This window comes from Salmo trutta, chromosome 22, assembly GCF_901001165.1.
Source record: "Salmo trutta chromosome 22, fSalTru1.1, whole genome shotgun sequence".
In the NCBI taxonomy this organism is placed as follows: Eukaryota; Metazoa; Chordata; class Actinopteri; order Salmoniformes; family Salmonidae; genus Salmo; species Salmo trutta.
Genome location: NC_042978.1, coordinates 25,294,028 through 25,310,558, shown reverse-complemented (window position 1 = coordinate 25,310,558; position 16,531 = coordinate 25,294,028). Strand labels below are relative to the sequence as shown.

General features: G+C 42.8%; 2 pseudogenes; both read right to left on the bottom strand.

The window, feature by feature from the left end:
• Positions 1-1,145: 1,145 nt before the first annotated feature.
• LOC115158961 (cytochrome P450 2J2-like) lies at positions 1,146-16,005 on the bottom strand (annotated as a pseudogene).
• LOC115158441 (cytochrome P450 2J2-like) lies at positions 7,945-8,855 on the bottom strand (annotated as a pseudogene).
• Positions 16,006-16,531: the final 526 nt, after the last annotated feature.

Below are 16,531 nucleotides of genomic sequence, written 5' to 3'. Positions count from 1 at the left end.
CATTTCATTGAACATTTGTTTCACCATCATTAGCGTTGTTGATCTGCAATATAGTAGTACCAGCTCTGGCCCAAAGGTAGAGGTGTACCACATTTACCTTTTGTGCGTAGATGTTTCTGGGGGCATTTAATGGTCCTGAAATACTGCTCTGCTTGTCATGGCACATTTCACCACCCAACTGTTACGTAAAAATCAATCATAGATTAGCCTCTGAAATGGACAGACAAGCTTTGATGGCTGGATCATGTATAATGGGAGTTAACCATTTCAATATACACACAGATTTACAGTATTTGTATTCACTTGAGACCTGTTAAAGAGCCCTTTGTTTAAGCCTTTTGTGATGGCCCCTGACCAGAGAGAGAAGGGACAGTTTTGTTTAAACTGGGTGTTATGTTAGTTATGTAACTTGATGTTCTAACTCTGTTTAGATAAATTACTGTCTGAATGAAACAGGGCTGCTCTTCTTGATAAAGACAATGATGAAACATTCACAGGTGTTTATGAAAACAAAATACAAATATTTAAAAATAATATTTTTTTTGGGCGGGGCATATTTACTTCAGCAGGAAGGTTACATTCATAAGGCACATAATAAAGATGTGATTGTGATTAGATGCATAAGGCACATTTTATTTCACATACAGAATGCAGCAGATATGCTGTATATCTTTAGATCTGGAAGGTGTTTTAACGAGCTGTGGAGTAGATCTGGAAGAGGTTCTAACGAGCCGTGGCGTAGATCTGGAAGAGGTTCTAACGAGCCGTGGCGTAGATCTGGAAGGGGTTCTAACGAGCCGTGGCGTAGATCTGGAAGGGGTTCTAACGAGCCGTGGCGTAGATCTGGAAGAGGTTCTAACGAGCCGTGGCGTAGATCTGGAAGGGGTTCTAACGAGCCGTGGCGTAGATCTGGAAGGGGTTCTAACGAGCCGTGGCGTAGATCTGGAAGGGGTTCTAACGAGCCGTGGCGTAGATCTGGAAGGGGTTCTAACGAGCCGTGGCGTAGATCTGGAAGGGGTTCTAACGAGCCGTGGCGTAGATCTGGAAGGGGTTCTAACGAGCCGTGGCATCTATCTAAGCGTTCTAACGAGCCTTGACATACAGTCGATCTTGAAAGGGAGGGGCGAAATCATAGTTCCCACATTTCACTCTAGACTCAGCTCCACCCCCTCCAACGTGGAGAAACAGAGCTTCTGGAATGAAACGACAAAGAACAGGAAGTGCTCCATCCTGGCCAGACCATCCCCAAGCCACACAAGCTTACCTGGACAGACACACAGAGGAGATGTGATGTGCTGGGGTTTTCAACTGAATCTCTGACGGCACTGTATAGGAATCCCCTACCTGTGAAGGGTTAGGATCAGTATAGACTAGGTTTATGGCTAGGTTAGGATTAACTGCAGAGAAGGGCAAGAATGCTTCCCTCTGGACCAACTTGACGACCTGGTGCAGGAAGTGTCCTTGGTTGAAGTTGTCTGGTGTTTCGCTCTCCGTCTTGTCAAACAGCACCGAGGTCAGAACGTGCATCAACGCTGTTCCCTGAGAACAACACAGACCATATCCTCTACCTTTGCCTAAATTCAGTACAATGCAAAGAACATTCACCAACAGAGTCTACAGACATCCATTTATTGTGTCCCTTCACTAATGATCTCAAAGGACCGTATGCTGTGTGAAAGGCCGTACCTATTCACTGACAGAATCCTAAGTGGGACAGCACAAAATGAGACGCAGAGATGTGACTTCAATAAAAAGAAGGAAACTGTATTGGGTGTTTTTCTTTCAACTCTCCCCGGGGCAGTACAAACAAAGGCCAGGGAAATAGCTATCCCCCAAAAAACAATCAGTTGGTACTAAACGCAAAACCAACAGCTTGATCCGAACATATAACAGGGAATCATGGTGTTGTGGAATTCGCTGTGACCTCACTCTGCTCCTTCAGTCTGGTCCTTACGAGAGCACAAACACAATTAGTCAATTGACCTCAGGTGAGCATCAGTAGTGGCTGTACTGCGGCACAGTCAGAAAGGGCACAGTCAGACCACTTGATCTGGCTGATCCCTCACACATCCCCCCCCCAGCCAGACCCAGGGGAGCTCACGCCAGCCGGACCCACCAGGTCTCGGTGAGAAAGCACATCCGCATTACTGTGTAGTTTTCCAGGCTTGTGAACCACCTCAAATGTAAATGTGCTGCAGCGCTAGGAACATAAATAGCTGCAGTGCTAGGAACCACCTCGTTATCCGGCTATTGTTGTCCCTCTGTCCCGCCATCCACTTGAGGGGGGTGTGGTCAGTGACCAGACGGAAACTTCTCCCCAGGAGGTAGTACCTCAGATACCCTAGTGCCCACTTAATCACCAACGCCTCTCTCTTTTTATTTTATTTTTTATTTCACCTTTATTTAACCAGGTAGGCTAGTTGAGAACAAGTTCTCATTTACAACTGCGACCTGGCCAAGATAAAGCAAAGCAGTGCAATAGAAACAACAACACAGAGTTACATGGAATAAACAAGCGTACAGTCAACACAATAGAAAAAAAAGAAAGTCTATATACAGTGTGTGCAAATGGCATGAGGAGGTAAGGCAATAAATAGGCCATAGTAGCGAAGTAATTACAATTTAGCAGATTAACACTGGAGTGATAGATGAGCAGATGATGATGAGCAGATGATGGTGTGTAAGTAGTGATACTGGTGTGCAAAAGAGCAGCAAAGTAAATAAAAACAATATGGGGATGAGGTAGGTAGATTTGGGTGGGCTATTTACAGATGGACTATGTACAGCTGCAGCGATTGGTTAGCTGCACAGATAGCTGATGTTTAAAGTTATTGAGGGAAATGTAAGTCTCCAGCTTCAGCGAATTTTGCAATTCGTTCCAGTCACTGGCAGCAGAGAACTGGAAGGAAAGGCGGCCAAAGGAGGTGTTGGCTTTGGGGATGACCAGTGGCACCTGCTGGAGCGCGTGCTACGGGTGATGTTATTGTGACCAGTGAGCTGAGATAAGGCGGAGCTTTACCTAGCATAGACTTGTGGATTACCTGGAGCCAGTGGGTCTGGCGACGAATATGTAGCGAGGGCCAGCCGACTAGAGCATACAGGTCGCAGTGGTGGGTGATATAAGGCGCTTTGGTAACAAAACGGATGGCACTGTGATAGACTGCATCCAATTTGCTGAGTAGACTATTGGAAGCTATTTTGTAGATGACATCGCCGAAGTCGAGGATCGGTAGGATAGTCAGTTTTACTAGGGTAAGTTTGGCGGCGTGAGTGAAGGAGGCTGTTGCGAAATAGAAATCCGATTCTAGAACGGTTGAAAAGCATGAATTTGGTTTTGCTAGCGTTTAAGAGCAGTTGGAGGCAACGGAAGGAGTGTTGTATGGCATTGAAGCTTGTTTGGAGGTTAGTTAACACAGTGTCCAAAGAAGGGCCAGATGTATACAGAATGGTGTCGTCTGCGTAGAGGTGGATCAGGGAATCACCCGCAGCAAGAGCGACATCGTTGATATATACAGAGAAAAGAGTCGGCCCGAGAATTGAACACTGTGGGTACCCCTATAGAGACTGCCAGAGGTCCGGACAACAGGCCCTCCGATTTTACACATTGAACTCTATCTGCGACACACTGAACTCTATCTGAGAAGTAGTTGGTGAACCAGGCGAGGCAGTCATTTGAGAAACCAAGGCTATTGAGTCTGCCAATATGAATACGGTGATTGAAAGAGTCGAAAGCCTTGGTCAGGTCGATGAAGACGGCTGCACAGTACTGTATTTTATCGATGGCAGTTATGATATTGTTTAGTACCTTGAACGTGGCTGAGGTGCACCCGTGACCAGCTCGGAAACCGGATTGCACAGCGGAGAAGGTACGGTGGGATTAAAAATGGTTAGGGATCTGTTTATTAACTTGGCTTTCAAAGACTTTAGAAAGGCAGGGCAGGATGGATATAGGTCTGTAACAGTTTGAGTCTAGAGTGTCACCCCCTTTGAAGAGGGGGATGACCACGGCAGCTTTCCAATCTTTAGGGTGGTAATAGGGGTTGCAACAATGGAGGCAGATAATTTTAGAAAGAGAGGGTCCGGATTGTCTAGCCCAGCTGATTTGTACAGGTCCAGGTTTTGCAGCTCTTTCAGAACATCTGCGATCTGGATTTGGGTGAAGGAGAAGCTGGGGAGGCTCGGGCAAGTAGCTGCGAGGGGTGCGAAGCTGTTGGCCGGGGTTGGGGTAGCCAGGAGGAAAGCATGGCCAGCCGTAGAGAAATGCTTATTGAAATGTTCGATTATCATGGATTTATCGGTTGTTACCGTGTCGCCTAGCCTCAGTGCAGTGGGCAGCTGGGAGGAGGTGCTCTTGTTCTCCATGGACTTTACAGTGTCCCAAAACTTTTTGGAGTTAGAGCTACAGGATGCAAATTTCTGTTTGAAAAAGCTAGCTTTTGCTTTCCTGACTGACTGTGTGTATTGGTTCCTGACTTCCCTGAACAGTTGCATATCGCGGGGACTATTCGATGCTATTGCAGTCCGCCACAGGATGTTTTTGTGCTGGTCAAGGGCAGTCAGGTCTGGAGTGAACTAAGGGCTATATCTGTTCTTAGTTCTACATTTTTTGAAAGGGGCATGCTTATTTAAGATGGTGAGGAAATTACTTTTAAAGAACGACCAGGCATCCTCGACTGACGGGATGAGGTCAATATGCTTCCAGGATACCTGGGCCAGGTCGATTAGAAAGGCCTGCTCGCAGAAGTGTTTTAGGGAGCGTTTGACAGTGATGAGGGGTGGTCGTTTGACCGCGGACCCATAGCGGATGCAGGCAATGAGGCAGTGATCGCTGAGATCCTGATTGAAAACAGCAGAGGTGTATTTGGAGGGCAAGTTGGTCAGGATAATATCTATGAGGGTGCCCATGTTTACGGATTTAGGGTTGTACCTGGTGGTTTCCTTGATAATTTGTGTGAGATTGAGTCCATCTAGCTTAGATTGTAGGACTGCTGGGGTGTTAAGCATATCCCAGTTTAGGTCACCTAACAGAACAAACTCTGAAGATAGATGGGGGGCAATCAATTCACATATGGTGTCCAGGGCACAGCTGGGAGCTGAGGGGGGGTCTATAACAGGTGGCAACAGTGAGAGACTTATTTCTGGAGAGATTCATTTTTTTAAATTAGAAGCTCGAACTGTTTGGGCATAGACCTGGAAAGTATGACAGAACTTTGCAAGCTATCTCTACAGTAGATTGCAACTCCTCCCCCTTTGGCAGTTCTATCTTGGCGGAAAATGTTGTAGTTGGGTACGGAAATCTCAGAATTTTTGGTGGCCTTCCTAAGCCAGGATTCAGACACGGCAAGGACATCGGGGTTGGCAGAGTGTACTAAAGCAGTGAGTAAAACAAACTTAGGGAGGAGGCTTCTGATGTTAACATGCATGAAACCAAGGCTTTTTTCGATTACAGAAGTCAACAAATGAGAGTGCCTGGGGACACGCAGGGCCTGGGTTAGCCTCCACATCACCCGAGGAACAGAGGAGGATTAGGATGAGGGTACGGCTAAAGGGTAGCAAAACTGGTCGTCTCTCCACCGTAGCATAGTTTTGCTCCCTCGGGGACAGTTTACGGCTGATATACACAACGAGGTGTTTCTCTTCCCCCTCCACCTGCGACAACACGGCCCCTATCCCCCTGTCTAATGCTTCTGTGAATACAGTAAAAGGCATGTTAAAGTCTGGCATCCTCAAAACAGGGTTCGTGCATAGCACAGTCTTAAGTTCATTAACCTCTATGGGCTAGCATCCCACCTACTCAACAGCCAGTTGAATCCCGTGGCGCGTTATTCAAATACCTTAGAAATGTTTTTACTTCAATTTCTCAAACATATGACTATTTTACAGCATTTTAAAGACAAGACTCTCGTTAATCTAACCACACTGTCCGATTTCAAAAAGGCTTTACAACGAAAGCAAAACATTAGATTATGTCAGCAGAGTACCCAGCCAGAAATAATCACACACCCATTTTTCAAGCTAGCATATCATGTCACAAAAACCAAAACCACAGCTAAATGCAGCACTAACCTTTGATGATCTTCATCAGATGACACCCCTAGGACATTGTGTTATACAATACATGCATGTTTTGTTCAATCAAGTTCATATTTATATCAAAAACCATCTTTTTACATTAGCATGTGACGTTCAGAACTAGCAAACATACCGAAAACTTCCGGTGAATTTACTAAATTACTCACGATAAACGTTCACAAAAAACAAACAATTATTTTAAGAATTATAGATACAGAACTCCTTTATGCAATCGCGGTGTCCGATTTTAATAGCTTTTCGGCGAAAGCACATTTTGCAATATTCTGAGTACATAGCTCGCCATCACGGGCTAGCTAATTTGACACCCACCAAGTTTGGCGTTCACTAAACTCAGAATTACTATGAGAAAAATTGGATTACCTTTGCTGTTCTTCATCAGAATGCACTCCCAGGACTTCTACTTCATCCACAAATGTTGTTTTGGTTCAAAATAATCCATAGTTATGTTGAAATATCCTCTGTTTTGTCCGTGCGTTCAGGTCCCTATCCGAACGGTGATGCGCGGACGCATGTCGTGACCAAAAAAAATCAAAATATTCCATTACCGTACTTCGAAGCATGTCAAACGCTGTTTAAAATCAATTTTTATGCGATTTTTCTCGTAAAATAGCGATAATATTCTGACCGGGAGACGTTGTTTTCGTTCAAAGACTGAAAGAAGAAAATGGACTCTTCACGTGCATGCGTGAGCCCGTGTCATTGTTCTCAGATCGACCACTATCCAAATGCGCTACTGTTTTTCAGCCAGGAACTGCAGAGTCATCATTCAACGTTCTGGCGCCTTCTGAGAGCCTATGGGAGCCTTAGAAAATGTCACGTTACAGCAGAGATCATCTGTTTTCGATAAAGAGGCTATAGAAGGCCAAGAAATGGTCAGAGAGGGCACTTCCTGTACAGAATCTTCTCTGGTTTTGGCCTGCCATATGAGTTCTGTTATACTCACAGACACCATTCAAACAGTTTTAGAAACGTTAGGGTGTTTTCTATCCAAATCAAACAATTATATGCATATTCTAGTTTCTGGCCAGGAGTAATAACCAGATTAAATCGGGTACGTTTTTTTATCCGGATGTGAAAATACTGCCCCCTACCCTAGAGAGGTTAAAGAAGAAGTTACAGGTCTGTGAGAGCCAGAAATCTTGCTTGTTTGTAGGTGACCAAATACTTATTTTCCACCATAATTTGCAAATAAATTCATAAAAAATCCTACAATGTGATTTTCAGGATTTTTTTCTCTCTCATTTTGTCTGTCATAGTTGACGTGTACCTATGATGAAAATTGCAGGCCTCTCTCATCTTTTTAAGTGGGAGAACCTGCACAATTGGTGGCTGACTAAATACTTTGTTGCCCCACTGGGGCATGAAAAAATATTGTGGCAGACAGTAGTTGGAGCACTCTGATGAAGATGTCATGTTGACGTTGAAACATCAGTCACCTACTTGTACTCATCTGATGATAATGGAATAAAGCCTGAGCGTAAGAAGTAAATCTCTACCTGTGAGTGTTCCAACTGGTCTGCCATGAATTTGTAATTTTTTGAGGTTTTTCTTGGTAAACCCTTTTGCTAAAAATCCAGTAACTTTCTGTACAAAACTTTTATTTGATCCACAGAGGTGGGTATTTGTGTGGGTATACCCTGTATGTGTGGGTATTTGATGAGGAAGACCAGGGACAGAGCACGATGGTGGAGGGGGTCTCAGTGACGGCCAGGAACAGCACCAGGTTGGTCTCCTGGAAACCATCCTCACTGGAGTGCTTGTGCTCTCAGCAGAGGGACCAGGGAGGAAAGAGGCCGGCATTACATTTGAAACAAAATGTATACAGTGTATGAACCACCAAGGGTGTGTGGATCCACTTCAGGACTGTAACAGCTTGACTACCTGTCAAAATTATTACTCTTCTCATTTGTTTTTGAAACCACACACTAGATCTTCTGTCCATTCTACCATAGCCAAACCGTTTTCCATAGTAAGAGGGTGGACGAGCTGCTTACGTTCTCTATCTCAGTGAGGAAGGTGTCAAGTTAGTCTCTGGGGTTGCTGGTGTTCATGTCCTGCCTGTGTCTTTCCACATCCTCCCTGATGAGTTCCTCCAGGGCCATATAGTAGCTGAACATGGTGTTGTGAGGACCTAGGAGACGCTCCATCGGTGCGGGGAACACGTCGTACAGCTGCAGTACACAGAGGGAACATGCCATGGTCTGTCAGTCAAAGCTATATCCCTTGGGGGAGTTGTAATCATGCTTATTGCCACCAGGGTCATTACACTGAATTTAAATGGAATCAAGCCCAACCCAGTTAAGTAGTCATCAAGTCATTCATCTCCAGGAGTATTTCCTCCTCCAGTCAGTTCCTACCAAGCCCCGCATGGTTCCCTCCAGCCAGATGGCCTCGTTCAAATACTTCAGCAGGGTCTGGAAGTTGTGGTCTCTGTAGGCAAATCTCTTCCCAAACAATATCTTGCAGATGATATTGGACACGGCATTGTTGAACATGGATGCAGGGTAGAAGGCTCCACCTGAGAAAAGAAAGGGAGGGGATTGACCCGTTTGGCAAATCAGTTTTGTGACATCACACATAGATCAGTGCCTCTGCATCTCTTCCCTCTCTCCTGTACCCCTCTCCCCTTCTTCTCCTGTACCTCTCTTCTTCTTCTCCGCTTGTTCCCCTTTTGCTTTCCTCTTCCTACTTCTCTCCATCTCATCCTGTAGGTAACATCTCCTCACAGATAACCTGTCCATGGAGTTCTTCCCCAGGCCAAAGGTTCTCAGGGTGAACAGGGTCGAACCTGGAGCCATGATGTGACCGACATGGTTTAAACTCCATAAGACTGTCTTGCTGAGCTTAAGTTTAGTCATAACCCACTGGGCACAAACTGGTTGAATCAACGTTATTTCAACATAATTTGTCAACGTATTGTAATATGGAATCTACATGGAAAATGCATTGGATCTGAAAAATGTAATGAACATAAACTGTTTTGAGGTTTGAATTTCAACCACAGGATTGTCATCATTGTAACCAATTTTCAATATAGACAAATCTTGTTTAAAATATGTTGAATTTGTACCTTTGAAACGTCAGCTCTTCAATGTTATGTCCACAATTATAATAAAACAATAGGCTATGCAGCACCTCCTACTGGAGAGTTGATCTGTCTACAGCTATTATTTTGGTCTCCCATCCAGGGTTTTAACCAAGCCCAGCTCTGATAAGAATCACTGACTACTACCAATGTGCTATTGTGAGAATGTTTATTGAGAGATCTCTTAATAACTAAATATAGTTACTGTTGCTATCGAAGGGTAGGTTTTAAAAGCGCAAATGAAATGTAACCATACTTTATAAGTCATATACGGTATCATAAATGTTACTATTTAGGCCTACAGTATAAAGCATTTGCAAAGTCATCATCAGCAGCTTTTGTTTCAATTCAATCTAGGGTTCAACTAAAAACATACAAAACCTAGGGTTTCAAGCTTTGCTTGATTTCAAATGTAATCTTCAAGTTAATCATTCATATGTTGAATTCACTCCTCAATCACAAGCAAAAATCTAAGTTAAAGAATAGGACTAAATCAAGTCAAACTTTATTTAAAATGCACTTAAAGTTTGATTATATGAAGTCCTATTCTTAGATTCTTGGTTGAGATGGAGACGTGAATCCAAAATAATAATTATTACTTTGTAGAGAAACTGGATATTGAATTGTGTTTGGTCATCAACGCAACCAAATATCAACATTTGAAGGAGATGTATCTTCTGCTTGGATCGTTCCATCTGTACCACTGACTTAGTCTGGCTTTAATTCTAGTTTCTCTACAAATGAATAATTGAAATCTAAGTTAAAGAATGAAATCAAACTATAAATGCACTTTACATAAAGTTTCATTTGATTTAGTCGTACTTTTTTCAACTTTGATTCTTGGTTGAGATGGAGACGTGAATCCAACATATCAATTATTCAATTGTAGACAAACAGGAATTAAAGACAGACTAAGTCAGTAGCACAAAAGATATCTCCTTCAAATGTTGATATTTGGTTGCGTTGACAATCAAACACAATTCAATATCCAGTTTGTCTACAACCAAAAACTTGAAATGCACTTTAAATAAAGTTCAATTTCACTTTTGCAATACAATAAATAGCCTATTAACTTGTCGACAAGTTAACAAATGATATGTTGGATTCATGTCTCCAACTAAACCAAAAATAAAAGTTCAAGAATATGATTAAGCCAGTAGCTCAGATGAAACTATACAAGCATTAGATATCCTTTAAATGTTGATATTTGGTTGCGTTGTCAACCAAACACAATTCAATATTATTTTTGTAATACAATAAATAGCCTAAAGTTATCTTACAAACTACACTGAACCAAAATATAAACGCAACATGCAACAATTTCTAAGATTTTACTGAGTTACAGTTCATATAAGGACATATAAATAAATAATTTGGGCCCTAATTTATGGATTTCACATGACTGTGAATACAGATATGCATCTGTTGGTCACAGATACCACCATTTGCCTCATGCAGTGCTACACATCTCCTTTGCATAGAGTTGATCAGGCTGTTGATTGTGGCCTGTAGATAGTTGTCCCACTCCACTTCAATGGCTGTGGGAAGTGGCTGGATATTGGCGGAAACTGGAACACACTGTCTTACATGTTGATCCAGAGCATCTAAAACATGCTCAATGGGTGATATCATGGTGAATATGCAGGTCATGGAAGATCTGGGACATTTTCAGCTTCCAGGAACTGTGTACAGATTCTTGCAACATGGGGCTGTGCATTATCATACTGAAACATGAGGTGATGGCGGTGGATGAATGGCACGACAATGGGCCTCAGGATCTCGTCACAGTATCTCTGTGCATTTAAATTGCCATCAACAAAATGCAATTATGTTCATTGTCCGTGGCATCTGCCTGCCCATACCATAACACCACCGCCACCACGGGGGCACTGGTCACAAGGTAATCCAGTAATTGTAGTAAACAGTGCCACACTCAGGCAGAAAAAGGAAAGTTCTATTCTCAGAAAGGCCCATCTTTTCAAAGAAAACATACTTTTTAATTATATCTATATTTGAGAAAAATAAGTCATTTTGTTGTGATCACAAGAAAATCCAAATAATTGAGGTAAAGATCCCCACAGTCAGGCAGAAAAATCTGAATGTTCTATCACAAAGTGAGAAAAATTTGTTTCACTTGCTGATTTACTATAAGAGTAAGTTAATAGATGACATTCACTGCTATAAACCTGTCTCCAATATAATCGCATAGTTTACACAGACCCGCCGCTGACTTTTGTGTGAAAAGGCATCCCATGGTCTGTTTTGTCAACGAGCTCAATGTACAGTGTGTTCGGAAAGTATTCAGACCCCTTGACTTTTTCAACATTTTGTTATGTTACAGCCTAATTCTAAAATGGATGAAATAAAACAAAAATCCTCATCAATCTATACACAATATCCCAGAATGACAAAGTGAGAACATATTTTTTGAAATGTTTGCAAATGAATTCAAAATAAAAACAGAAATGCCTTATTTACAAAAGTATTCAGACCCTTTGCTATGAGACTTGAAATTGAGCTCATGTGCATCCTGTTTCCATTGGTCATCCTTGAGATGGTTCTACAACTTAATTAGAGTCCACCTGTGGTAAATTCAATTGATTGGACATGATATGGAAAGGCACACATCTGTCTACATAAGGTCCCACAGTTGACAGTGCATGTCAGAGCAAATACCAAGCCATGAGGTCAAAGGAATTGGCCATAGAGCTCTGAGACAGGATTGTGTTGAGGCACAGATCTGGGGAAGGGTACCAAAACATTTCTGCAGCATTGTAGGTCCCCAAGAACACACTGGCCTCCATCATTCTTAAATGGAAGAAGTTTGGGACCACCAACACTCTTCCTAGAGCTGGCAGCTCGGCAAAACTGAGCAATCAGGGGAGAAGGGCCTTGGTCAGGAAGGTGACCAAGAACCCCGATGGTCACTCTGACAGAGCTCCAGAGTACCTCTGTGGAGATGGGAGAACCTTTCAGAAGGACAACCATCTCTGCAGCACTCCACCAATCAGGCCTTTATGGTAGAGTGTCCAGACTGAAGCCACTCCTCAGTAAAAGGCACATGATAGCCCGCTTGGAGTTGCCAAAAGGCACCTAAAGGACTCTCAGACCATGAGAAACAAGATTATCTGGTCTGATGAAACCAATATTGAACTCTTTGGCTTGAATGTCAATCGTCACGTCTGGAGGAAACCTGGCACATCCCTACGGTGAAGCATGGTGGTGGCAGCTTCTTGCTGTGGGGATATTTTTCAGTGGCAGGAATTGGGAGACTAGTTAGGATCAAGGGAAAGATGAACGGAGCAAAGTACAGTGAGATCCTTGATGAAAACCTGCTCCAGAGCACTCAGGACCTCATACTGGGGCGAAGGTTCAACTTCCAACAGGACAATGACCCTAAGCACACAGCCAAGACAACGCAGGAGTGGCTTCAGGACAAGTCTCTGAATGTTCTCGAGTGGCCCAGCTAGAGCCCCGATTGAACATCTCTGGAGAGACCTGAAAATAGCTTTGCAGCGATGCTCCCCATTCAACCTGACAGAGCTAGAGAGGATCTGCAGAGAAGAATGTGAGAAACTCCCCAAATACAGGTGTGCCAGGCTTGTAGTGTCATACCCAAGACGACTCAAGGCTGTAATTGCTGCCGAAGGTGCTTCAACAAAGTACTGAGTAAAGGGTTTGAATACTTATGTAAATGTGATATTTCAGTTTTTTATTAAAACATTTTTTGCAAACAATTCTAAAAACCTGTTTTTTGCTCTGTCATTATGGAGTATTGTGTGTCGATTGATGAGAAAACATTTTTTTAATCAATTTTAGAATAAGGCTGTGTATTTCAAACAGTGATGGTAACCAGATAAACCCTATAATTTAAGTAGCCTAGTAAACGATGCCCCCCTCTGGTATGTTCTATTACGAACTGTCTGGGACTCGTTGTTGTTTCCCTGTTAACTACTCAAAGATATTTAACTTATTAAGTCAAAGATGAAATTAACTGCAATACACTAGTCTCAAATGTATTTGAGGCTACGCAGAACCACGGCGGACCCATTGTGTAAAATTAGAGTATTTTCTCGCTTTGTGCACAGGGCATTGTCATGCTGAAACCTTCTCCAAACTGTTGCCACCAAGTTGAAAGCACAGAGTCATCTAGAATGTTATTGTATGCTTTAGCATTAAGATTTCCCTTCACTGGAACTAAGGGGCCTAGCTCAAACCATGAAAAACAGCCCCAGACCATTATTCCTCCTCCTGACAGATGGTGAAGCATGATTCATCACTCTAGAGAATGTGTTTCCACTGCTCCAGAGTCCAATGGCGGCGAGCTTTACACCACTCCAGCCGATGCTTGGCATTGTGCATGGTGATCTTAGGCTTGTGTGCGGCTGCTCGACCATAGAAATCCATTTCATTAAGCTCCCAGCAAACAGTTATTGTTCTGAAGTTGCTTCCAGAGGTAGTTTGGAATTCGGTAGTACAGACTATTTTTAAGCGCTATGCGCTTCAGCACTCAGTGGTCCCATTCTGTGAACTTGTGTGACCAGACGTTGTTGCTCCTAGATGTTTCCACTTCCCAATAACAGCACTTACAGTTGACCAGGGCAGCTGTAGCAGGGCAGAAATTTGATGAACTGATTTGTTGGAAAGGTGGCATCCTATGACAGTGCCATATTGAAAGTCACTGAGCTCTAAGGCCATTCTACTGCCAATGTTTTTCAAGGCTGATTGCATGGCTGTGTGCTCGATTTTATACACCTGTCACCAACGGGTGTAGCTGAAATAGCCAAATCCACAAATTTTAAGGGTGTCCACATACTTTTGTATATACAGTATAGTGCTCATATCGCTGTATTCCAATGGATAGTTATCTCACCACACCGGCATTGGGAAAGGACGCACTCAGAATGCACAGAGCCATCATAGTATTTTAACGTATTCTTTCATCGCTTTGCCATACTTCAGGGATGTAAAATGAAAGCAAAAAAATGATAAATGCCAGGTATACCGACATAACTGAGGGAAGTAGTTTGGGGGTGGAGGGTTGTCCACGGGTAGAAAAAATATTTTTGCCCACGCTGCAGACGGTTCTATAGGTCTGCTAATGCAGGACTATTAGGCCCAGTGCACTACTTTTGTGAAAAAATAATTTTTACTTAAAAAATATATTTATTCAGATTTTTCAGGGGGTACAGCAGCACCCTCAGCACCCCTACTTCCCGCGGTTATAAATACTGAGAAAGAGGCATTGGAGGAAATTCTTATTGAGTCAGACACATATGCTGGGAGCGACCTGGAGCAAGATGACTCGGGAAGAGAATAGTTTTTTTCTAGAAGGATTGGATTCTGTTTTGTAAATTATTTTGTATAACTTTCTATAGTTTACTATATGTATTTGGTATTTTTTAATATAGTTGTGGTCTGCTTCTTTTTGTTTTGTATTTACAGTATAGTGGTGTCCTGTCCTATGTAGCCTATAACCAGTGTATCATTGCAAAGTAGTTACATATTGTATATATTTCACATTAGTTAGCTGGTAAAAGTTGTACATATTCTGTGTAACATTGGAGAGGTGTTTACCAAATTCTCATGGTCATTGTTACTTTGTCTCTAAAGGTAGGCTACCTGTGTCCCACTGTTTTCATTGTATAGGCTAGTAAATTGCTTTGACATTACAGTAATGTCGTTATGTTATATAGTTGTGGTACAGTTGAAGTGGAAGTTTACATACACCTTAGCCAAATACATTTAAACTCCGTTTTTCACAATTTCTTACATTTAATCCTAGTAAAAATTCCCTGTCAGGTCATTTAGGATCACCACTTTATTTTAAGAATGTGAAATGTCAGAATAATAGTAGAGAGAATGATTTATTTCAGCTTTTATTTCTTTCATCACATTCTGAGAGGGTCAGAAGTTTACATACACTCAATTAGTATTTGGTAGCATTGCCTTTAAATTGTTTAACTTGGGTCAAACGTTTTGGGTAGCCTTCCACAAGCTTCCCACAATAAGTTGGGTGAATTTTGGCCCATTCCTCCTGACAGAGCTGGTGTAACTGAGTCAGGTTTGTAGGTCTCCTTGCTCGCACACACTTTTCAGTTCTGCCCACAAATTTTCTATAGGATTGAGGTCAGGGCTTTGTGATGGCCACTCCAATACCATGACTTTGTTGTCCTTAAGCCATTTTGCCACAACTTTGGAAGTCGCCTCTTCACTGTTGACGTTGAGACTGCAATGTAGCAGCCACATGGCAAAGTTGCCACATTATGACTAACTGTACAAATCATCCATGGCTTTTGGTAGCTATTGTTAGTATTGTGCTAATGTTAGCCTTGAGCGCTGAATGTCACAAAAGTTAGGGATAACAAGTACCATTCACTTGATACACGGGGGGACTGTTGTTAATGCTGTAGCTAATGTCTATCACCTTGGGTATGAAGTATCCCCTCAGTGTTGCGTCTTTGCTAGCCATCTTGGGGAAACCCAGCGGCACAGTGTTGCCCATCCTCTGTGTCTCATGGATGACAGTGTCAGTGTAGGACATGTTGGGTCTGTCAGACATGTTAGGCTGGCGGGACTGGCCTATCACTCTGTTTATCTCAGCCTGGACCTTCCCTGGAGGGAAAAGGTGAAGGGATCAATCAATAGATCAATCAATCACGCGGGTGCTGTGGAAGAGTCGACTCCCCCTGTATCTCTGGGTAGTTCATCATGTAGACCAGGGCCTAGCATAAAGGGGTGGAAACGGTCTTCATCCCAGCCTCGATCAGGCCCAGGGTACATACCACTAGGGTCTCTGTATTGAACACTGACAGACTGAGTATCATAATCCACACAGAGCCAACCAAAGAGGGGGGAAGTCTGTCATATATGAAAATCAGTGCTCCCCCCTTTCCATTACAAAGACATGGTTCCAACACCCTGCTGAACACGGGGTTTCAATTAGTTTCAAATAGCACCGACACCAAAATCTTCACATTATGATATGACTCCACTGACAACTATAGGGCAAAACGTCAGGAACATCATCACTTATGACCTTTTTAATCTGAATATGGACTGTTTGAAGTGTTTTATCTCAAGTTTTTTGTGATCTGTTCTGGTTGGATTTCCCCTCCAGCCCTTTGATGATGGAGATGGAAACTGACTGGGGTAAAGAAATCAGAAATCTAGAGCAACACGACCGAGCTTCCAGCTCTCTCACACGTACACTTTTCATTCACACTCTTCTCAACACACACATGCTTGTCACAATGGAAGAGGCACATGTATAGCTACCTAGTCAATATCTGTTATAGTTGGAAGCCTCACACACACACACACACACACACACACACACACACACACACACAC